Here is a 26,152-nt window from a genome sequence, read left to right as displayed (position 1 = left end):
TTAAACGCCTTTGGAGGATGAAGGGTTAGGAAAAAGGTCAAAGTGAAAAGCTTTGGATGTGGTAAGTATGTTTGGGTATTATATGTATAACTTTAAAAGTAAATGTAATACAATTTAGTTTCCCTATAGCAGTAAAAATTGTATTCCATGTTTCAACTACAAAATATAAAATGCTTATTGTGTAATGATTTTTAAACATACAGCTATTGATCAAATAATTAATTTAAGCACTGAATTTGGTACTGATAAAGCCCCAAGCAGCATGCTTTACTAGACCCTCTGACTCCTAGGCCACTGACTGTTCTGTGTTCATCTGTGCTATTCCAGTTGCTTCAGGTTTCACTTTACATGCCAGCAATTCCCAAAGCCAGCTGCCTCTCACCATAGGCCAGCTGCATACTGCATATTGGCTCTTGGATAACCTACTTCCTCTGAAGCTCTGCTTGTGTCAAACCAAAATCATCCTCTTCTTCAGAACTGATCCATCTCTTCCATTGCCCACCTCGATGTACAAGCAACAACCAAAACTATGTCTTTCCACTATCTTCATTTTCCCACTAGTACTCAATACCCATTAGTTTCCCTTCCTGAGATTTTCTTTAACATGCTGGCTATTCAGCTACATCTGCACAAAGAAACAGCACTTCTCATCAAGACTGAAGTCTTCAAACTCTCTGCATTCTGTTCTCTACACATGAGAGAAAGGAGGAGGCTCTCAGCTGCTAGGAAATCCCTGTCCCATTCAGCCCCCAACACACTGAACATTGTTCTCAGACTCTGTACCTCAGATCCTCAGAAGAAAGGGGAGGGCTCAAGAAGCCTCACTCTTGTATATACTATCAATAAAGCTCACTGCTCTCGCCAAGTAAGAAAGAAGAAACAGAAGTATTTTTAAAATAATTGTACTCCACTTCTTACCAAACAAATACAGTCAGGTGACTGTTCTCTTTTCTTTTCATTTTTTTTAAATTCCACAATTAGAATGTTTGTGCTCTCGCTTTGAAAATGAGTACAGGAATGTTTATGTGACTAAGAAAACTGTAACTCAGTTTTCCAGAACTGTTCCATTTTTAGTTTCTTGTGAGAAAAAGGCTTACCAATTTGCTTTGAAATATTGTAGTAGCCTTTGAATTAAAAAGTGTGGTGCAGAGAACTGTAAATGAGACATAAACTGTGCATATGTATGTACATAAAATGTAAAACCTCAAGCTCAATTATAGAGTGCCTTTTAGATGTTCCACTTTCTATAAAGTTTTTGCATGCACATAAATATATAATTGTTATTGAAAGATTTATATACAATAGTTTTCCTTAATGGTATCTAGAGGTACTTTGTATTTTGTTGTGGAAGTTAAAATATATATTTCCATCACAAATTATAGTTAAAATTTAAAATATTTAAACATAAATAGTCAAGCATGGAGGTATGCACCTTTAATCCCAGCACTCAGAGGAGAGGCAAGCAGATCTCTATGAGTTCCAGGCCAGCCTGGTGTATAGAGTGAGTTCTAGGCCAGTCAGAGCTACACAGTGAGACTCTGTCTCAAAATAACAAAGGGAAAATAATTAAATAAAATTGCCTAGTTATGAATCCCAGTTAATAGAATGAGTAGTTCTGGACAAAACATTTATTTTCCTAAGCCAGTCTACTAAAACCTTGATCTTCTTTGTATCTAAATACTCAGACTTTAAGGAAACAATGCTAATATTAGCATCAGGGAACCTGACTCTTAGATGCTGCTGTCACCAACACCTAAAAGGTTGCTGCACAATCACAGACAGGGCAGCTCATCTGCCTAAACCTTGGTTTCCTCATTTAAAGTGTAAAAGAGAGGAACTCACCCATTAACAAGATGATACTAAATTTAGTAAGTAACCGTCGCCAAATTATTTCCCAAGGAATCCTGGGTTAATTTAGCACTTGAATAATTCTATCAAAGAAGACCAAAACGGTGCTGCATTTGGATGTATCAGCTCCAGCCTGTCCTCCTCTTGCTCTGGCTGTGCTGCCCACTAGCTGGTGACACTGCCTGTGCTTTTCTACAGTCGGTGGCACCATCAGAAAGTCACAACGTGAACTTTTTCACTTGTAGAGCAGAGACAGCAATGGTGCCTATCTCAGAGAGTTACTGAGGATTATGTAAGGTACTACTTATTAAATACACAGAAGTCCACCTACCACAGAGTCAAAGCTCGTCCATGCTATTGGTACAAGTTCTTATTAGCTAATAATTCAGTCCTTACATTGATATAAGAAAAATTTACAATGGCACCAGAATAGCCAATGTACATAATGTTCTTTTTGTATAGTTGTAAAGTTTTTAAAATTAAAAATAAAAACAAAAAGAAAGCAACAGTTTCCATTACCCCAAATTAGCCACTTATAACTGAAAATATTTAAAAAGACTGATGTTGTCAAGGTGACAGGTTGTAAATCCTGTATCTCATCCCTTCCTTTTGTGTTCACTCATCTGCCACCTTACGGGTTTAATAAAGATTACTATATGATAAATTTCTTGATATTTGTCTGGAAAACCTATTTCACCTACACTCTAAAATGATAGTTAGCTTGCTATCTAATAATAGCGTAGCCTGAACAATTACTTAGATACTCTTAGTCTGTAGTTCTTCTCTTCAGAAAGTGATATGTTAAAGTTACTTACACTTCATGCTCTGTGTTAGGCACACTCTGAGATGGTCACTAATGATCTTTGCTTCCTGGTATTCATGCCCTTGAGTAACCTCCTCTGCTGCAACGTGGGCCAGTTTACTGACTCACTTCTAACAAATACAGCAGATGTGCTGGAGCGTCACTTCCAAAACCAGGTTATAGAGGGGCTCTGGCTTCCGTCTTAGGTGTTTTCTTTCCCTCTTAGATCATGCCTCCTACGGGAAGCCAACATTAAGTCATTAGGTAACTGGGTAGATGGGTACTTGTGAAGAACTAAAGCTAGCAACAACAGCGTTTAAATTCAAATTTAGAGCAAAACAAACACTTTCATTTTTTAAATTTCCATTTGACTGTAACTCTAGAGCCTGTTATTTATGGATTTGAGATCTCCATGATGGTGGTGACTTTTATACAGTGCCATCATCCCTTTAATCTAGAAAAGTGATTGGCCCACAATAGTTGCACACAGTTTAAACCGTATGCTAGTTACAAACTAAGATAAAAAAAATCTGGAGATTTTCAAAATTTGCTGACGAACAACACATAGAGTTGCATAGGCATATGAACACATAGAAATCATTAGCCTACAAAAGACTGGTTTTATCTGGCTAGAATAGTATTTATAAACACTACACTGACATAGGTACAATTTGCCATAGATACTGTTTGGTTGTTGTTTTGCTTTACAGATATATTTTTTAAATTATGTGTATAGGGGTTGTGCATGTTTAAGCAGTGCTGCAAGATGTACAGAAGAGGGTGTCTGATGTTGTGGCAGTTTGAATAAAAATGCTACTCATAGGCTCATAGAGTGGCACTATTAGGAGGTGTGACCCTGTTGGAGGAAATGTATCACTTCAGACAGGCTTTGAGTTTTCAGATGCCCAAGTCAGGGCCAGTGTCACTCTCTTTTTTTGTTGTCTGTGGATCCAGATGAAGAACTCCCAGCTGTTTTTCTAGCACCATGTTGGCCTACATGCTGCCATATTTCCCACAATGACAATGATGGATTAAAGCCCTGAACTTGCTACTTGATCATGATGTTTTGTGCAGGAATAGAAACCCTAAGACACCCTCCCTCCCTTTCCCCTTTGCCTATATGAGGATGCTCCTCCACCCACTCACCCATTCCTGCCTCACCTCTCTAGCATCCCCTACACTAGGGTATCAAACCTCCACAGGACTAAGGGCCTCCCCTCCCACTGATGTCAGACAAGGCCATCCTCTGCTACATATGTATCTGGAGCCATGGGTCTCTCCATATGTACTCTTTGGTTGGTGGTTTAGTCTCTGGGAGCTCTGAGTGGTCCAGTTAGTTGATATTGTTCTTCCTATGAGGTTGCAATCTCCTTCAGCTCCTTCAGTCCTTCCCCCAGCTCTCCAATTAGGGTCCCTGGGCTCAGTCTGATGGTTGGCTGTGAGTATCTGCATCTATATTGGGCAGGTGCTGGTAGAACCTCTCAGGGAACAGCCATGCCAGGCTCCTGTCAACAAGCTGTTCTTGGCTTCAGCAATAGTGTGGGGTGTTGATGTCTGCAGATGGGATGGATCCCTAGGTAAGGTGGTCTTTTATTCAATCACTACATCACTGTTGAGTAATACTCTAATTCCAATTGTGTTATCCAATGTCAAGTCCATGGATGAGTGGCTTCTAACTCAATGTCAGTACAATAGAGAATAAAGATACTCCTTGTTCCACTTCAAATCCGTAGGGGGCTGGTTATATCATGGTACTAAATACAGAATGTTGTCTCCCATTTTCTTCTATAAAGGTCAGGCCATCTCTGTCTCCCTTGGGTAGCATGCTAAGGATATCATCATGCTGTGCCAATCAATTCATGGTTTGAATATGTCTACCAAAGGTTCTAAAATTTGTCTCTTTCCTTTCAACAGTTTAATCAATGTTAGTTAAAATCATCTTAATCCAATGAATTCATGAAACCTTTCTGCACTCCAGGTGCAAATTCCACAGAGAAATGACCATATTTTACTTATTAACTATATTCCAAGTGGCTACCAGCAAGCTGACAAAAAGTAGTATTTAAAAATCTGAGTAAATAAACAAATAATTTTACTTACATAGGAATTTATCTCCATCCTAGTTGCAATTGTTACAAAAAGATAACTACAGATTAAAAATGAATAGTAACTCCAAGCATATTTTGAGCAACATTAGACCAACATGAATTAAATAAGATGTTTTCTTTCTTTTTTTAAAAATAGGTCTTCATCTTTATTTTATATACATATTGATATTTTGCTTGCATATATGCCTGTGCGAGATTGTTGGATCCCCTAGAACCAGAGTTACAGACAGTTGTGATCTGCCATATGGGTGCTGGGAATTGAATCCAGGTTCTCTGGAAGAGCAGCCAATGCACTTAACCACTGAGCCATCTCTCCTGCTCCAATAAGAGGTTTTCAAAATGACCCACTGGAAAAGAAAACACACCCATGTTTGATGAAGTTCTGTTATGTTTGGTAAAAACTCTGCTTAGTCTATAATCACAACATTAAGTGTTATTAAAAGATTCTAAAATTCCACTAAATCTACAACTGGAAATGGTGGGTATATGCCAGTAGTTCTAATCTAGGAGTCTGAGATCACCCTCAGCAAAGTAGTAAGACCCAATTTCAAACAAACACCAAACAAAAAGACACCAAAACAAACTCATATATCTACAAAGAAGCAACAAATGAGAATCTGTTTTTGCTAAATTATGATTTCATGCCAGGTACCATTTTTATTTGTTCATCCAGACAGGACTTTTCTTGAAGCCCTGACTGTCCTGGAACTCACTCTGTAGACCAGGTTAGCCTCAAATTCAGAGATCCTCTGCCTCCTGAGTGCTGGGATTAAAGGTGTATGTCACCTCAAGTTTAGCCAGATATTGGTTGGCTATTCCCTCAGTCTCTGCTCCATCCCTTGTGCCTGCATTTCTGACTGTGTTTTTAACCTATGTTTTAGGGTTAGAGTTAGGGTTAGGATTCTTTTTAGCTCAGAAATGCTATTTCAGCAATGAACTCATTTTATAAAAATTCCAATGGAGTAGAAAATGATAAATGTCATTAACATTTCTCATCATAAAATTTTATAAGTTACAGCATACTGTATAGGCAAAGATTTTAAAGCTGTCCATTTAGGTTCGGGGGCACATTGCTTGACATGTTCAAGGTCCTGGATTCAATTCCCAGTACCACATAAACAAAAATTTTTGTCTTTTTGGTAACCTTCTGGTATATGAAAACATACCAAAAACTAAACAAACAAAAGACCCAATATAGATGGACACTTTATCAAATGTCTAAATTAACAAGCAACTTGAAAAGAGACTGGATGTGTTGGATGAGAGCTGCTCTGCTAGAATATGGAATCCAATAAACACGAACAGCAGGGTGGACAGCTCTTAAAGGCTGGTGAAACAATACTCACCTTGTTTCCTCTGCTTATGTAGTGAGCATCGTAAGGACTCTCCTGAGAGCATGATAGGAACTGCACAGCCAACCAAACATTGGTGCTTTGCATTCACAAGAAGTTTCACCCCAAAACTCCACCTTACTACACACAGTACAATCCAGGAGACGCCACACTACCAACATAACTTTGGAGAGGATTTGCCACAGAGGTGCAATCTCAGGCTGTACTCAGACCTACTGAATCAGAACCTGCACTGTAACTAACTGAAAAGCACAGAATGGGCTATCATTGCTAATTTGGAGGGAGGTTTCCACAATGTTCCTCCTTGGGATTTCCCTATGGATGAGGGTACTGAATGAAGAGTTCATTAAGCTCATCAAGTGACACTAAAATAGAAGGAGACAATGTACATACCATCTTTTACATTACCAGGCTTGATAACAAGTACAAAGGCATAAGCAGCCAGGAATTTAACAAAATAAAATAACAATGCACACTTGAATGTATTGCTATAAATTATACCACTTCTGGGAAATCTGGCCATGTGCCTTACAGTGTTGAATAGCCACCAATGGCTACAGGCAATGAGGAGAAACAGGCATGGGGATCAAGAGAGTCTATCATGAGGAATGACTGACTTAGAAGACAGTAAGCTGCAGAAGAGCTAAGTGGAGGCTGTTGTACTATCACACATTTCAGGACTGTCCCAAGACATTTCATTCTGCAAGTGTGTTTTTGAGCATCTGTTATGTGCCAGGCATTATGCCCAGTGTCAGAATATAGAGATTCAAAACCAAATAGCTCTTTGATTTTCTGAAGGTTTCTGCTTAGTGAAACAAATGTGACTACTATTCTGGAAAATACAATTCTAGGGGATCAAAAGACATGGCACCATCCAAGGAAGCCCCTTCTGTCTAGGTTATAGCTTTGTACAGGACTGAACAGACAAAAGTAACTCAGCTTCCCAAGATTGGGAGGAATTGCCAAGGGAGGAAACCACCACAGCCCAGGGGACAGTGTAGGGGACTAGCAGGCCAATGTTAATATTCGAGGGGTATAAGATAACTGGGGAATATATAATTACTTTGATATAAAATTTATTAAGAATTATAACATTTAATTGAGCTCAGAACATGTTTGAACTTAACCATATCTCAGATTATCAGCAAAACTGTGTATGCAAATGCTTATAACATTAAATTTCCTTGTAGCAATCATTTTTTAAATGTAAGACTTAATAAAACTCATGTTAACATTTTAAGCAATCATCTGATTACTGACTTAGCTAGAATCTTGCTTCTCCCAGATACCCTTTCTACAACAATTGTATCTCCTGTTCCTTGACAGCTTCAGAGTTACTCATCCCACTGTAAAAAATCTCCTAAGGAAATGTATGTCTTCTCACTCTCAGAGAGAAAGGGTTGATCTAGCTGCTTGTAGAGAAAGACAGTATGTTCAACAAAACAAGTGGTCTTCAGGAGAAGACTATGAATAATTTAAAAATATAACAGGTAAAAGGATGGTTAAGGTAAACTACAAACCATGTAACTAAGTTTGCAGGTTTCATAGAACCACGGCACTGCAGAGATAACTTACAAAGCTTCCTTGTACAGTTCCACCCATGGAAAAATTATACATATGAGAAAAACTAGGAAAAAGGAAAAATATAGTTATTTTCAAGCATGTTAGAGTATTTTCTTTTTATTTAAAATTTCTTTTACAAGGAGCTAGAAAGATGATTCAGAGGCTGAGTATTTGATGCTCTTGCAGAGAAAGGATTCACGTGGTAGCTTACAACTATATATAACTTGAAATCCAGGGGATCTGAGTCCCTCTTCTGACCTTCAAGGGCACCAGGCATATACAAAATATACACATAAAACCAATGTAAAGAATTATCATTTTATCTTTAATGAGAGTGATGGTGATTTTAACTCAAGTCCTCATGCATGGCACCAAGCAGTCTTACTCTCTCCATCTCCCCAGAAGGTTACTTAAAATTCCCACGTCACTATTGCTTTTTTTTTCAAGATTTGCTTGGTTATATATGTATGGGGTTTGTCTGCATGTGTACTTGTGTACTCCATGTGTATGGCAGAAGGTGCTCTGGAACTAGAGTTATAGAATGTCGTTAGTTAGCCACCATGTGCATGTTGGGAACTAAACCTGAGTCCTCTGCAAGAGCAGCAAATACTCCTAACCACGTAAGCCACCTCCCCAGCCCTGATGATGACTTTCAATAAATACTTTTTATAACAAAAAGTTTTAGGAACTAAAATAAGTATAACTCATTACTAAGTATAATGATTTTTACACTAATAAATAAAATTGTATAGGTGATGTGACTGATCCTAATGTTTGATTGGATCTTTATCCTTTACAAAGCTCTTTAAAAGGGCTGAAGAGGTTGTTAGACAGTTAAGAGCACTGGCTGCTCTTCCTGAGGACCCAGGTTCTATTCCCAACACCCACATGGCAGCTAACAATTATTTGTAACTTCAGTTTCAGAGGATCTGATGCCCTCTTCTGGCCTCCTTGAACACTGCATGAATGTAGTACGCAGACAAACATGCAGGCAAAGCACCCATGCACATAAACATTTTTAAATTAAATATTTTTAAGGCTCTTTACGTTTTTAAGCAAGTAAAAAGTAAAAAATAATGATATTAATGTATAAGAAGAATACAACTAAGAAGAAAGGGAGAGTCGGGGAGATGAAGAGGGGACAGAGAGAAAGAGAAATAACATTTTTGAGAAGACTTTGTTCGGCAACTACGCATGAACTCTGGGTAAAAGCAAAACTAAATTTCTGGAGTCTATTTTGCTTTTTGCTTTTCACCTTATTTGATCTTGCTTAACATTACTCATGCCAAGTTGAGTTTTTTTCCTCTTCTTTTTCCTTTCCCACAAGTTAACAGATTTAAAGGGAAAAGGACACAGCAGCTCTATTACAGTCCCCTGCCCCCTGGCAATGCTATGATATAGAGCTTTCTGGGACTGGGTACATACCAGCCATCACCACCAAGATCATAAGGACCGGCTGACACTCAGGGCCAAGGTATCTGGGTATCTCTCCACATTTGTAACAACAACAACAACAACAATAATATACCCTAAAATATGACATCATAAGAAAGTCCCTAGAACATGGTAATGCTCAAGAAATGTTCATCTCACTCTCTACCTCATGCACATGTATTCTCCACAAGGTAAAACTGCACGAGTTCTTACAGTTCATACGATCCACATGTCTTCTCTATCCTGCTCTCTAACCTACTTGGGCTAGGCTTTGGGGATCAGACCAATAGGTCCCGTGCCCTTTGACCCCAATCAATTGCTAATGCTAAGTCTCAGGAAAAGGCCAAGAGAAGGAGGAAAAAGGAGGACAGGCATTAGGCTAGAGGAATCCACTGTATTTTGTCTGGTTGCAAACCTTATCCAAAAGTGCAGGATATCATCCTCCAAATAAAAATCTCTTTCAGATTCTTATGGACACATTCATCTAACATTCCTTAGCAGGTAGGGTTGTAACAGCTCTTCCATTACCATACCTTAGAGTTAATATATTTCTAAGGTTTCCTCTACAGCCAACCTACATTTAAGAAACCTCTCCTGGAATTGTCCTGAGTTGAGAATGTCAACATTTCTTTTCAAGATTCCCATAAAATCCTATGCATAGCATACCATTTGGTGTCAAGGAAACACTTTCCCTACTTTGACTCTGGCCCTCTACACTCCATCAGACTTTGACTGGTTTAAGATAGCCTTATAGAGCCTGGAGTGACTCTAGACTCTCAGGACTGAGAGAGTTCTGACCTCCTCTTACTGGGTCTAAAGACATAGCACACCAAGGGCCTCCACTCTCTCAGTATTGACCACGTGCATGCCGTTCCTCTAGATGTCTTGGTGAGTTGACAAGAATCAGCCAATTCTTTTTAAAATCACATTCCAATTATGAAGACCAGAAAGCTGAACTCTGTATGAAGCACAAGAGAAGGAAGTTGAACAAAGAAAGGTGTTGATGAGGTAGTGGGGAGGCAGATTTGAGAGCTTTTTGCCGGTGAACAACACTGCAGTCTCAAACTTTCTATGCCTCTATTTTTTCTTTACTAAAATGAGGTCAGTAACATTATACCTGAATGGTATTATTATTAACAAAGGGCTACTGCAGGCACTAGTAATATCTGTAACACACTGGTTCCTGTCATCAGAATCAAGTGATGTGGGCAAATGAGTTCCAGCTAGAAATCAAATCCCATAGCTTTACTGCCATTTTCCCTTCTCCCCTCAAATTTTAAAACACTTATTTTCTTTTAAAGGTAATTATATTACAATATTACCAAATGTAACAAAACACAACAGGGAACTTGCCAGTTAAAACTCCTGAGCTAAAAATAGTCCTGGCCAGCAAGATGGGTGAACAGATAAAGACACTTATCCTAAGCCTGATGACTTGAATTCTATCCCCGCAACCCATATTCAGAAAGGAAAGAACCAACTCATCCAAATTACTCCCAGGCCTCCACATATGCACCAAAGCATGCGTGTGCAAGCATACACACACACACACACACATATACACACACACATATACACACACACACATACACACACACAAAATAAGTGTAATTTAATATTCTCCAAGTAAACACTTGGAAATCTATACTGACAGGAGTTCTATGAGGGTAGAACTGATTGAGAGTAGAGAAATCTATGGAATTTTTAGGACAATCTTTTTAGGATTTTTAGGATTACAGTGTATAGTACAAGATAAGAAGAGAGGTTACACCTGAAGAGACTTGAGGGGAAGAGATACAGCTTTAAGTATCCAAATGGCTGCAGATGGTTGAAAGACTTGCTATGCAAAGTAGGTGAATCAAAGTTCCTGAGTTGGAGGCTGGTTTCCTTTAAGAAAAATATTCTAACAGAGATCTCTACATAAAAGGAACTCTCAGCATCCTACCTGTGGGCATATAAACTATATGGGCACTCCCTGAGTGTTTATAATCCTGATGTCTAGTTTAGACAAAAGAAAGAAATATAAGTGGTAGTAAATAGAGCATATGTGCCAGCATTTCTCATCAGGATAACACAAGCACTCAAGAGAGAAGGAGTGCTCTGAGTCAGCCACTATGTTATTTACAGAGGGAGTCTTACTCCATTTGAGAGGTAGTCTAGTAGCCATGTAAATTAAAAAAAAAAAAGAAAGAAAGAAAATCAAGCCAAAGTACAGCTGCTGCATCATTTTGAGTAATGATGCAAGGACTGCTTTTTGTTGTGTTTAGAAAAAAATACATATATATCCTAAAAATTTTAGCTACTAGGAAGATCAGTGATTCAGTGTTGTATTTTTTTTTTTTTTTTTTTTGTTCTACCTGTGAAAAAAGATAGAAAGGGAGGGTTCAGAAGAGTAGAAAGACATGAGAGTTCAGTGATATTAGCCAACCAAACCTTACTGACCTTGCAAATGTTGGATCTGTGCGCTAAATGATACAGCACCATCTCTGTTCATTTCCTCTCTTTCTCTCACCACAATGAACTGGTTGGCAGGAGACAGGGACAGAAAAGGAAGAAGCTCATCTTTCATCCAGTATGTCTGCTGCTTTCCACGGCTAACACAATTCAGCACAGAACATTAGTGCCCATCACCATGGAGGCAATTGTAACGTCAAACCCAGAACTGTGAAATCACAAAATATCAGACACATACAAAAGGTTCTGGAGCATGAGCAAGACAGCAGAGATACCAGTAGGAAACACAATCTTTACACGTTCTTTTGACAGATTTTTAAGTCTTATTGTTCCTTTCAGAATTTGAAGACAATTTTTGATTATTCCAAATTAAACTAATTTTTTTCTGTTGACAGAAGGTAGTATAGCCAAACTTCAGACTCAGTGAGAAATGAATGTTCTATCAAAGGCTATGCAATTAGGAACAGACACCTTCATAATGAAGTGTGGCTTCCATCTAAAGTGGAGAAAGCAATCTTTGGCCTAGATCACGAAATACTTTGTTGTAAATCCTATCTTTCATGCACTATTAACTTCAGACAAACAAGTAAGCACAGGGCTAATGCTACTGTAGGTATCCAGTTTATAATCCATGAGAAATGAAGACAGAGGAGTGGTGCCTACCATGGCCGAGGGGTCAGGAGAGCGGGCACCTGAAACAAAGCTAGAAAGGCTTGATGAAGAAACAGAAGTTTTTTTGTTTGTTTGTTTGTTTGTTTTTTAAGCAAAAAAAAAAAAAAAAAAAAAAAACAGGAAATCCAGAAAATGCTGGACCAGAGGTATTGAGTGCCTTCACTTCAGGACTGGTCTGAGAACTTAGGACCTGGAAGAGGTCACAGGCCTGAAGGCCAATAAATAGAAGGGGACAGCAGCTCCAGGCTGGAACCACTTACAGTATGAAGCTAGGCAAGAGTGAATGCCCTGGACTTAACGAACCACAAAGGACCATAGGTGTCCCTGAGACATTTCAGGGAGTTACAGAGCTAGAGTATAGAGGGCTGAGCCACAGGAGGTAGGGAAGTAGAGGCCATGGATAAGGCTACCCACAGAACCAACAGGAAGCACAAGATCAAATTTTATTTTCCAGCTATGACCACGGATTTGAGCTCCAGGCTGGCCCTTTGTAATTCTTCTTTTTACTTTACTACATTGAATTTACACGCTGGCTTCCTCTCCACCTATTCTTCATACAAGGACTGGATGGGATGGTCTTTTCAAAATATAAATCGAGATAATCTTACCCATCACTCAAAGTATATAATGGCTTCCTGCCGCCCGTGGAGTAAGTCTTAACTGCTTGCCAAGCCTGTAAGTTCTTGTATGATCTAGGCTCTGCTTCCCTCTCATCTCATCACCTCTCCCTCCTACCTGCTTTTACCAACCTGGCTCTTTCCAATCCTGGACCATACTTGCCCAAACTTCTGCTTCCTTCTAGAAATGCTCCTATTTTCTTACTCTCCCTCCCCCAACTGAAGCAGCCTAAAGGAAGGTCATCTACAAAGTTCTTCCTCCACCCCATGCCCAGAGGTTCTCCAACAGCCACTTCATCTGTGGTCCCAGGTGTCCGTCATCCAGGTGAGATTTTCCTAGTTCTCAGCACTACAGACTTAACTCGTTTCTCTCTGTTACCTGTTGTGTGGACTTTAAAAGAGCAACAATGTCTCCAGAGCTATTAGGAAAGTTACTTCAGAAGGTATATAAACATCCTACTTTTCCTGTCTCTCCTGACCTTTGTAACCACCTGCCTTCACCAAAAGCCAGTCTAAGGCTCTCCAGCCCTCCTCAATCCCTAGCTATCCAGACAGAAGGGCCTCTTCATTCTGTCTTGGCACCTTACAGGTCCTTCCTGACTCTCACTGGAGTCCTTTCACAACTCTGTAAAAACAAACATTCAAACAACCAAACTCACTTCCTATCCAGTACATGCCTCCTCTCCGTCTTTTCTTCTTTGAATTAACTCACCAGCTCCCATCCTAAGTCTGGTACAGAAAAGCCTCCTAGACATTCATTCATTCATTATCAGCCTCTTCCGTCATGCTGTTGACCACTAACACCCAGGGAACAAGTTAGGAAACCATGATTTAAAACCAGCAGGTATTCATAGGACTGGGTCTCTTCTTCCACACTATTTGGATTATAAATGAGCACAAAATGCCTATGATTTTTGGTCACTGAGGTCTCAGTAGTATTGTCTATTATATAAGCTAGTGCTTCTCATATAAGGTGAGTTTATGTGTCTGAGTGAAGGCAGAGGATACAGTGAAGAAAATTTATATAGGAGCTTAGAGTAAGGGTTAGAAATAACCTAATGACACAGCCCCTATACTTTACTAATCTTCACCAAAAAACTTTACAATAAACTTTCCTGTTAAAATAAAGTTTCTAATTTAACACCCTTCATCTTTTCTTACTATTAGTACAAAAGGGTTATAAATGGATTAGAAATGAAAATTACTTAGAGGAGCGAGTCACTAGTAAATGGAGGAGCTGAGACTGAATCACAGGACTAGACTCACAGTCCAAAGGCAGCACTACAGCACCTAGTCTCTCGTATCACACTCTAGTGTTCTATCAGGGGTGCTCTTGGCTGACACACAAAGGAGCTAGAATGAAGAGAAAGATTAAGAAACCTGGCAGAAGTGATCAAAGACTGTGGAAGTCCTTAAGTATCAATCTGTGGAGTGTAACTTTCACCCAACAGACAATGGAAAGCAATAATCAATTCCCACTTCCAAGTTCCACAACAGTAAGGTGATACATCTCCTTCCTTCAAAGACCTCACTGTACTTTCTGCTCTTTTCCACTGGGTGCCAAAGGCCCACCCACTTCAGAAACATAATAGCTTTTACAAGGGTAAAACGTCCAGCCCTTCACTTTCCAGAAAGCTAGCACAAAGATCTATCTGGCTTTCACTAACCTGCCAAAGGAGTGATAGGAACACACTGAATCAGTGAGAGAGAATTCGCTCCAACAAGGTGACTTTTTTTTTTTTTTTTTTTTTTTTTTTTTTGGTTTAAGGCAGACCATTCCTAGGAACCAGGTGAAGAACTCCCTTGAGCTGCTTCACAACTTCTCTGCTAACCCTTTGTATTTAGCCATCCCAGAGTAAAGGAGGCTGAGCAGCTGACCCACCCCACCACACTCCATTGCCAACACCCCTGGAAAAGATATTCAGAGACAAGATGATGGCTGTCTTACTAACCTTTCCTGTGAAGGCCTCACTAGCATCACTTGGTGCTTCACCTTCTCCACATACCAAGTCATATACATCCCATTATTTGGTTTTCCACTAGCACACTACACAGTTATGAGCCACATTATGATGTCTCAGTCAACAATGGACTTCATATATTATGGTGGCCCTATATGATTATGATGGAGCTGAAAAAAAAATCTAATCACATGGGACTTTTACTATACTTTCTAGTTAAACACTTAAATTCTTTCCTTTAGAAGAGTTGCCTTGGTTATGGTGTCTTTTCAAAGCAATAGAAAAGTGGCTAAGACAATGGTATACATATTGTTCCTTAGCTATAAAAATGTACAGCATGCTACCCTACATTTTATAGCTAAGGAACAATAGGTTATACTATTGTCTTAGTCACTGTTCTATTGTTGTGAAAAGACACCATGATAAAGGAAACTCTTATAAAGGAAAGCATTCAATTGTGAACATGTTTACAGTTTCTGGGGCTTAGTCCATTATTATTAAAGCAGGACACATGGGAGCAGGGAGCATGGGGCAGCAAGCAGGTGTGGTGCCAGAGAAGTAGCTAAGTGCTACATCCTTATCCATAAGGAGAGAAAGAGACAGACAGACAGACAGACAGACAGACAATGGGCCTGGTATGGGCTTTTGACCTCAAAGCCCAGTCAACAAGAGCACACCTCTTAATCTTTCTAATCCTTTCAAAGAGTTCCACTGCCTAATGACTAAGCATTCAAATTTATGAGTCTACAGGACCATTCTTATCCAAACCACAATCATACAACCCTGATTATGTAAGCATATTCTATGCTGAACACCCAATGAAGCATCCTTCAGAACATATTCCTGTTATTAAGCAATATATGATTGTATTTCTAATTATTTTAAATGTTCACTATGATCCTGAGTTCATTTTCAGCTATGCTTCTATAAAATCAATCTACACCATATACTTCTTAAATTTTATTATGCTAATTACAAAAACAAATTATCAAAAATAAGGAACTAAGCATTCTCGATGAATGAGTCATTTTAAATAATTAAAGGCTAACACATAAGCACCAAAATGATCCGTACCCTTGCTAAAGTTCATGATATCTTAATAAATAAAATACATCAGGTATATTTTGGTAGTTCACACTCTTACCTGGCCTTCCAGACAGTGTAGCTGAAAGACAGAACACTTGCCTAGCATGTGTAAAGCCAGAGTTCAATCCCTGACACTGAAAGACAATCCTACTCTGATACACTTCATCCAAGCCAGCCTCCAAGCTATTGCCTGATTATAAAGAATTGCCAAGTATTACAGATATGGTAAAGGAATGTTAAATATATATTAAGCTCCTCTCAACCAGATAATCCCATATGATAAAGCCTGGTATCTTATTTTTAACATGGTCCTCATATATAGTCTAGAAACATAGCAGTGCTTTGCCCCCATGCAGACCATCTGAATCCCAATAGAGTAGGCTAAAGCTGAATTCTCCCAGGACCTTACAACCAGTAAGGTTGTGTTATACTTTTAACTTCCTCTTTTGGGCAGAATCCACCAATAATTTGAGGCTCCTATAGACTGGTTTACACTCTTGGCCTCTTCAACTGCTGGGACCTTTTACCTCACTTCATTCACTAAAGACCTACGTTAATATAAATGTAAATGCCACTTTTATTTCCTTAGAGAAAGTGATGAAATGAGAGCCTTACCCAAGCTTTACAAATACATGGCTTGGGCTAGGCCCAGAGCATTTCTGTCTGACTATCCCTATGCATGGGTCTGGAAGCTTCTAGCCTACATATAATCTAATCTTTTGCAAGCCCAGACCTTGAAGACTTAGCTTCCACCCTCTCTCTGCTAACTTAGGCCTGGAATGTTTCAGCCTCTGAGACTTATTGCTGAATAAATTCACCTTTTCTAGCTCTTTTTGAACTCTGGCTGGCTGGTTCAACTCAGCTGTTCTAGCTCAAACTCCTCTCCAGCTAACTACTGAAATTAGCTCTTCTCAGCTTCTGACTAAATTGCTCTGCTTGGAAAGACTGCCTTGAAATTCACAAACTGAACTGCTCTAAACTCAACCACTCCTGAGCTGAGCTGAATTGAACTGCACAAACCAAACAGCCTCTGGAACTGACTCTCTCTCCCTCTCTGTTCTTTTAAGTAGCCTCTCTTTCTTGTCTGTTCTCTTGAGAGTTGGGCATATCCTATCTCTGACTTATTCTGTCAAATCTTTCTCTGATTCATCAAATTGTTTGCCCCTCAATTAGAGGTCATTGATTGGAATTAAGGGTGTGTGCGCCCTAAGGGCTTGTCTGTATTCCAGCAGATTCGTGTCTTTGTCTTGCTGAACAACCATAATGTTGGATTAAAATTTCTCTACAGACCTAGCTTTTCCTTTTCTTGGCTCCATAAATCCTGACATGCTTCTAACTGCTTCTCTAACCTTAGGGACAACCAAAACAACTCTTCTGCTTAGTTATTTAATCTCCTTGACTTCACCCATCTTCACTGAGTTCACTTCCATGGTCTGTCTGTGGCAAAACACAGGAGTCTGTCATGCCCATTAATTAACAGCTCCAACTCTTAAATCTTCCATTCACTTGTCCCTCTAACCACACCCTGGTATTACTCCATCACTCCAAAACACTCATCCCTTGACTTCATCAACACCTCTAAGTCTTTTCTCCTTGCCATGCAGCCTTGGCAGCCCATCTGTCATGCTAATCACTTTCTGACCAATACCCTCAGTGCACCTGCTTCACTGTCCTGCCATTTCCCCTTAACAAATCCCAACTCCAGCTCAGCCCAACCATATGCCTTCACTGCTCCCCAAATTAGGCGGTTAAATGCTACTGGTATCCCAATTAATCTATCATCCCCTACCTTGATGCTGCCTAACAAGCATAGACATTGTTTCAAACTCATTCTCCATCCTTTCAACCTTAATTGGCTGCCAAAACATCTCCTTTTTTCTTTGGACTCTTCCCATTCTAAGCAAACAACTTCATTCTCTATTGATTAATTTCAATTGTCAACTTGGTTGGATTAACAAACAGATTATAAATGAAGCACACATTTGAGTGTGTCTGTAAAGGTCTTTCTAGAAATAATTAACTTCAGAGAAAAACTGTTGCTGAATACAGGCAGCACCATCACATGAACTGTAGTCTCAACTTAATTAAAAGAGAAAATTAAAAGGAGAAAACCAGCTTTATATTAAAATGCATCTTTCTCGGCTTTCTGACTGTGGACCCAATGTGACCAGGTGCCTCCTGCCACCATGCCTTCTCTCCATAAAGGGCTGTATCCCTTCTCCATTACACTCTCACTCCCTTTAAGCCATCCCACTAGAAAATACAACTGTGCTCAGAGAGCCCATTATGAGGGCTGCCAATTTCATGATACCTGAGCAGGCTCTGTTCATGTGATTACTTGAAGTAAGCTCCCTGGAGGTAAGCATTCCTGAAGCAAGCAGCATGCTGGTAGGTAACTTACTGATATGTTTATTTAGATTTATCTTATTTTATGCATATGAGTAGTTTGCCTGCATGTATGTTTGCATACCATTTGTGTGCCTAATGCATATGAAGGCCAGAAAAAGGCATTAGACCTCCTGAGGCTGTAGTAATAACAGATGGCTGTGAGCCATTACATGGATGCTGGGAATAGAACCCAGGGCCTCTGGAAGAGTAGCCAATGCACCTAATAGCCACTGAACTATCTTTCCAGCCCCAGTGGGTAACTTTGTAGGAAAGGAAAATAAAATAGCCTTTTGTAAATTCTCTCCTCTAAGAATCTTAAAGGCAGAGATAAGTTTTAAAAGAAAAAAGCTATCTTGCCTCACAATCATAAAACAAGCTTAAATCTAAACATAAAGTTATCATGAATACACAAAATAATTACAAATCCAAATTTTCATGGTCAGTGAAAGAATACAAAATTATTAACTGTATGTCTTTCATTCTCAACCAAGCCATATTTGTTGGTGAGCTTACAAGCCTTCCTTCCTTATAACTGACACTGATTTTCCTGTCTGCTTCTCACAATGACCCTATGAGATAAGAACTACTAATTTTTTTCTCTTCTATTTACAGCTGCAAAAAACAATGTTAAAAGAAGGACCAGATGTCTGGGAGGCATGTCTGTCAATCTTAGTGCTCTAGAAGCAAAGGCAAGAGTATCCATCTCTGTGAGTCTGAGGTCAACCTGGTCTACATAGTGGCTTCTAGCCCAGAAGGACTACAGAATGAGATACCCAAAGTCCAACTCTGGCTTCTAAACTCACATAAACACATGTATACCTGTATACACACACACCCATGCAAACATATATATGTACAATACACACAAAGAAAAAAAACTTCCCAGAATAACATAAGATTGTAACCTAAATGTTGTGTTTTTAGTTCTCATATATCCTTAAAAACACAAACATTAATCCTTAATTAAGTATAAAGATATCAATATCCCTTGTGTTAATGTTAAAGGGTAGAGATTACTAAAATGAAAGGATGGAAGATCCTGCAGATTAATATGTTAACTCTAGCCAGGCATGGTGGCTCACACCTTTAATCCCAGCACTCAGGAGGCAGAGGCAAGCAGATCTCTGTGAGTTCCAGGAGAGTTACATAGAGAAATGCTCTCTGGAAAGACAAAGACAAAGAAAACATCCTAACTCTACTACTTCCTCAACTATGATACTTTAAAGTTACCTTCTTAACTGTGCTACTTTCAACTCCATTTCCTCGGCTTTAAAGGGAAATGGTGACTTAAATGTCATTGCACCTGACCAGAGTCTCCTAATGTGTGACTATACTTAACTTGAAACATTAACCTACAGGATCCTACAGACAGAGCTGTACACCAGAGCCTTACCATAACCAAGGCAAAACTGTCCTCACACACATACATCTTACAATATATTAGCAAAGAGACAATAGAGAAGGAAAGAAACATATAAATGAAACTCTTGGGATTTTAGTGAAGTCCTAACAGGAAATGTGCATGTGAATGAGAAGGAAGCTACTATCCGAGGGACCATCAGTAACAGTAACGGCCATTCTGAAGAGACGGGTCTTTCTAAGAGTGTCATGTAAAGAGTGGCACTTCAAAGTATTCCCAGCCACTCAGCAAAGAGGTGGCCTCCCCTTGTCTTTTAACCAGTTTTCCCTGGCTTCTGTAGAAAAAGTAAGCAAGAGTGAGGCCAGAAGACCAGCTAAGAGGCATCAATAGTCATCCAGATGAGAAAAGAGGATATAGCAGGATTTGAAATATTATGGGGGTGACATGAGAATTCATCAAGAATGAAGGCAACAGATGTGGAAGTTTGAGAGGGAGACTGAAAGACCAAATTTGAGGTTTGGGATTTAGCTCGGTTGTCGAACAAGGACCCATGTCATATCAATAGCATGAGACAGGAGTGAAGGGAGCAGGCAATTCATAGACATGTAAAATTTGAAAGGAGGCAGCAAGCAAAGCCAACAGGAAAGTTTGGTAGATAAAAATGAAAGCCTCAAACCAGGGGGAGGGGGCTTAAAGAGGGAGCTGTTTCCATGTAGGGCATACGTCAAGACTTGGGTGAGTCTAACTGGGGTAGGAATCCAATGAGAGAAGAGAAATTGGTGGGTGAGTAACATTGAGGTATGGTGGTTACATGCTTAATTCCCAGAATTTAGGACGCTGAAGCAAGAGGACTGCAAGCTCAAGGATATCCTGGGTTATACAGTGAGTTCAAGGGCAGCCTCAGCTATATGTCCAGACTCTATCTCAGGGAGGAAAGAAATCTAAAACTGAATAGGATTAAGCAACCTCCACAAAAGCACAGAGACTTGCACTCAAATACATTTGCAACAAATGTCCATTGAAGAAGAAATTTTAACATATTCCCTATAGTCCCTCAGCAGAATAAAATTTCCACTAATATACACTACACTGCCAAGTACTTATGTATTTGAAACATAAGCATCAAAAGTTTTTCTAAGGTCTCTAGGCTGTATTGTTCTAGGAAAGGTTCAGAGAAAACACAATTTTTTTGCCCCAAACTCACTAAAAATAAAAGTAGTCTATCTAATGTTCAGACCTATAAGAATTTTACACTCAAAAATACAATTTTCCAAATCCTTATCAATGAAAGCATAATAGTACATTTTACTACAGATGTTGTTTTCTCCTGAAAAATGAAGTCAACACTTTCAAACAGTTCAAAGGTCACACAAAAAATGAAAACTGCTCAAAGGTCAAGGATTAATTATAAAATACTGAAAAAAAAAAAAAAAAAAAAAACCCAAGCAAGTAAGTGCACCTTCAAAGCCATCTAAGACTGAATAGCAGAGAGTTGCAAATACCAGAACTGCCAAGCCAGTAAGTAAATGTAACAGCTGCTCCCCAGTGGAAACGTGTCAAGGCTGCAGTCACACCTTTGGTATCTGTGGACACAAAATGCTCACTATGCTCCCAAGGCTTATACTATCACTAACACTACCAAACTGGGACACTTTGACTGCTCCAAAATTTCCAGTGTGACAAAAAAAGGGTAACAAAAAAGAAAGCCAACATTAGCCAAAAATGTTCCTTCCTGGAACTGTTCAAATCAAGATTTTCTTTTCTGGTTTTTTTTTTTTTTTTTTTTAGAATCATTGATTTTATTATTTTGTGTGTATGAGTGTTTTGTCTGCATGCATGTATGAGCACTAGATGTGTGCCTGGTGCCAATGGAGGTCAGAAAACTATGTCAGTTCTCCTGGGGCAGATGGTTCTGACTTGCCATGTGGGTGCTAACACTCAAACCTTGATTCTGCAAGAGCAACAAGCATTCTTCACTGCTGAGCCAACTCTCCAGCCTTTTTCTTCTAACTTTATCATTTTTATTTTGTGTGTATGGGTGTTTTGTCTTTGGGTATATCTGTATACAACTTATGTTCCTGGTACCCACAGAAGACAGTGGAAGGCATTTGATCTCCTGGGACTGGAGTTGCAGAGAGATGCCCATGTGGGTACTGGAGATGGAACCTGGTCCTTTTTAGAAGAGCAGCCTTTTAGCTGCTGAGCTGTCTCTCCAGCCCCTAAGACTGTCATTCTTCTTAAGATACTAAGGCTCACCTTGTAAAATTCATCTAAGCTATGTTAACAAGAGGAAAATTGCAGAGTTAAAAAATTTGTTTCTCCACCTCATAATATAGCTAGTTAGAAGTCTACCAGCAATGCCACATGAATAGACGGATAACTAACATCCATCTGTTTACCCACTGAGCAAACACTAAATACCTGTAGTGGAGCAGGAGCCGTTAGTCCTAAACCCTGAGGGTACTCAGTGAAACAAGGCCTCAAGCTGGTGAGATAGCAAGGAGACAGACAATAAACCAACAAGTAGACACTAGAAGTGATAGGGACAGAAAAGAGTGAAAGACAGAGGGTGGTGTGAGCTCATAGAGTTGTGGGGGAAAACCTGAAGACCTAAAGTTAAGGACGCCATCTTCACTTTACAATATCTAGGCCAGCTGTGTACACAGAGGAGGCATAAATGCAGAGGCACTGAGGCTGGAGTATGACTGGAGTTCTTAAGACAGAGGGATTGATTTGGCCAGGTTGGAGACAGGTAGCTCACAGGCCAGAGAGAGGCCTGAAGGAGAAGTTACTGGAGGGCTGTAAGCACGGAACTTCTGAGATCTGGATTTCTTTTCTTTTCTTTCTTTCTTTTTTTTTTTTTTTAAAGTTTTTAAAGGGAAGATAATTGCTCATAAAAAGCAAGACATAACCCTAACAATCTATACATGGAAGGAAACGTATACAATAAAACTCATATAGGCTGTTAGCACTTAGAGAGAGAGAAAGCAAACACATACAGTTGGGAACAAAAGACTGAAAAAGATAATGCCAAACAAGTTTACTAGTATTTGTGAGTTATAAGGTTTTTTTTTTTCCCTTATGCTTTTGTTGCTCAAATTTTCTGCCTTAAAAATAAATCAGAAACAGAAAAACAGAGATGGTTCCATTCAAGTGTGCTCTCTCTCTCTCTCTCTCCCTCCCTCCCTCCCTCCCTCCCCCCCCCCCCTCTAATACACACACACACACACACACACACACACACACACACCACCCCGCACATCCCAATTATGGATGAAGTTAGTCTAAAATCTTACTTCAACTGAGGGAAAAAAACAACATAGGGAACTTTTTCTTTTCCAAAAAATTACCACACTTCCCATGCAATGTTTGTCTGTCAAACCACTGCACAAATCAAGCATGGCCCAATGTATCAAGGTCACAAAACCAACTTGGTTAATATGTTTATCATTACACAGCAGCCCTGTCCCTTAAAGCTGCTTTGATACCATCTCTCCAAGGCGCGAGCACTTACACACACACACACACACACACACACACACACACACACACACACACAAAGGCCCTTTTGCTCATTTCCTAAGTCTCTTTGATTCTTCTTTGCTGTTTCTGGATTTTTCCACTGTATGTCTCTTAGAAGCAAATTAAGCCCAAATCAGTTGTTCCAGCTAATGAAGTGTGCTTTTGGCTCTTTTTCTCCTCGGTTGAGAATTACGCGGCAAGCTACCAATTATTTTAGAACACATTTCTGTTAGTTTTGAAATGTTGCGATACTACGTTACCACAAACAAAAAAATAAATCAAGATAGCAACATATGAGAACATATATATATATATATATGCATATATATATATGCATATATATATGGAAAGTGCCGCGTTCTTTTTTAATTAAATGTGTGGCTGCTTCATGAATAAATATTTTTATGCTATCTAGATAAATAAGTGTTGGCATGACATCGATAAAGGCAGAAAAGAGCATGCCTTCCCTTCTCGAACCCCCCCCACCCGCGTCACCTAACAATTCCTCACAGAGCACACTACCACAGCAATCGCTGTTCACAAAAATCAAGCCACACAACTCAAAATGCCTCGAGCTCTCAGACACTTTCCACCCTAAGCCCCACACCCCACCTACTCCTCAATCACTTCCAACAGGCGTCTCTGAATGAAAACCCCAAACTGGCGGGGCTTCGCAAGTCCCAAACTGCTCACACGCCTATTTGGGCATCCGAGAACCCTGGTGTTTCCGCGTGGGCAAGGAGGATTCCACTGTACCCCTGAGTGGTTCGAGTCCCGACGCTCATTTCACCAGAGGCACCGATGCCAGCCGCTCGCAGCCGCCCGCGGGAGTGCGGACACACACACGCACCCACGGCCAGGCCCCCACCTCCAGCCCGCTTCGGCTCCTTCTGCAACTCTGCCCCGCGCGACCACCCGGACCTGGAGTCCCGGGCGTGGAGCCCACGGCGAGCGCGGCGCTGACAGATGGGGAAGGCGGGACATCGGGGGGAAGGGGCGGGGCCGCTCGGAACTGGGGGGTGCTGGCGGCTGACAGGGCCGGGCGGGAGCCGGGCCTGGCGGGAAGGCGCTCGCAAACACACAGGGGCTGACAGGAGGGGAGCCACACAGACACCGGGGACTGACAGCTGTGGGGACGCTGGGCCTCGGCGGGCGCTCACCTGGTGGCGGCGACTGTGGCGGTGCCCGTGGCCCGGCTGCTCTCCCCACGTTGCGGGCCTCCCTCCCTCCCCGGTAGGCGGGCGGCCGACACGGGCCCCGAGGAGGTGGCGACGGTGGCGGCGACGCCAGAGCCACGGGCTGCTTCTGTGGCGAGGACGAGCTGCACCAACTGACTCCCGGCCGCTCGGCTGAGCTCGGTGGCACTCGGAGGCATTCGGCTCCGGTCGGCCGTCCTCGACTCGGCTGGGGGCGTGGCTCGCCCCCTCCCCCGCCCAGGTCGCCTCGGGCGCTAGGAGGCGGGGCTTTGGGAACTGGCGCAAGCCCCTTGACGTCGCGGGGAGCGGACCTTATCCAGGGCGCATGCGCCGATCGGCTGCGGGCCCGCTTTCACTGTGTGGGGGACCAACGGGGACAAGGGAGGCGGACACCGGGGCGGATGCTGAGGCCCTAAAGCAGTTCCCGGCCTTTGTGCTCCGTATCCTGGTCTTTCTTGAGGGCCACCTAAGGAAGGCCACATGAGGTTTAACTTTCAAAAGGATGTAGTCTGGGCAAGGGTCCCAGACCTATGCGCGCCCTCTCTCCCCAGTGCAGTGTTTCCAAATTAGCAACATTTGGGAGTTGTTTTTTTTTAGCATCACTAAGGGTTGACGGCAGGTTTTAGTATCTTGTTTACTCAAAGAAATAACAGCCGAAACGAATTTATGATCTCCAGTTCTTTTAACACTGTCTTAGGATAGCGGGGCGTTCAAACACCTGCTCCCATTATGTTCATGTCCACAGCTGCCATTGGCCTGTGATTAAATTTTTTTTTCATGTTCCAGGCATCTTTTAACACAACAGAACCTAAATCTGTGGCAAATATGTTCAGAAAGTGGTCCTCACCCATTGTATCCAGATTGACAAATAGAGCTCCGAAGATTGAGCGGGTCCCAATCCCAAATTTTCTTATATCTAATATCAATTGGCCACAATCTCTCACCCACAAAAGGCAACAAAATATTAGGATTATATGGAATGAGTGAGAAGACTAAATGGCAGTCTATATAAAGCTTCCTGCACTTGATCTTCGTGTTTAGTAAAGGAAACTGACTTTGGAGCTGTGTATGAAATGGCCTACACCTATAATCTCAAAGGGGGCTGAAGCAGGAGAATTGCAAGTTTGGGGTCAACCTGGGCTCTATAGCAAGTTTCAAACCAGTCTGGACTACATAATAAGACCCTGTCTCAAAGAATAAAACAAAAAAGCTGAGTTTATTGTAGTCAGTAAATACATGTTTTAAGTGTGAGCAGCATGTCAAACTTAACATGTCCAGAGTCACACACTAGAACTCGTGCCTTAACATATTGCACATGGTCATTACACGCTCTTCCTCGTTACAGGCAAGCCAGTATTTTTTCCCAATATATAAATCTTTTATTGTCCCCAAAGAGCCCAAATTGTACTTGTGATCAGGATCTTGTTTCTGAAGCACCGGTCCCTTCTCAGACACACAGATGCCATCCAAAAACTTTCTGATCTTGTTTTCAACTGCTGTGGCTTGCCACTGAATTTAAAACAAGTTCAACATCATTTCCTTCAAGGATTAATTCATCCTTCTGAGCCTGAGAGACAGAACAAGCAACACCTGTCTTCATCCGAACCTTTCGAATGTATTTTTCACCCAAGAAACTTTGGATTTCTCCCAAAGACCCCTTCTCCTGAATACTGATGTTGATAGGGAAGTGAGCATCCACAGACCTCATCTTGTAACGGAAGCCCAGCATAGCAGCCTTGACAGTGTTCTGAACATGACTACAGATGGTTCTGACAGTGGCCAGCTCCTT

General features: G+C 40.8%; 1 protein-coding gene across 1 annotated transcript in view; it reads right to left on the bottom strand.

The window, feature by feature from the left end:
* ZHX3 (zinc fingers and homeoboxes 3) overlaps window positions 1-24,477 on the bottom strand; it is a 99,268-nt gene extending 74,791 nt beyond the window's left edge. Inside the window, exon 1 of the mRNA XM_080925643.1 lies at window positions 24,328-24,477. The gene's annotated coding sequence lies outside the window, so the exon portion shown is untranslated. The remainder of the gene's footprint in view (window positions 1-24,327) is intronic.
* Window positions 24,478-26,152: the final 1,675 nt, after the last annotated feature.

The sequence above is a fragment of the Micromys minutus genome (assembly GCF_963924665.1).
Source record: "Micromys minutus genome assembly, chromosome: 11".
Classification (NCBI taxonomy): domain Eukaryota; kingdom Metazoa; phylum Chordata; class Mammalia; order Rodentia; family Muridae; genus Micromys; species Micromys minutus.
Note: the sequence above shows the minus strand (reverse complement) of the source record. Positions and strands in the feature narration are given on the sequence as shown.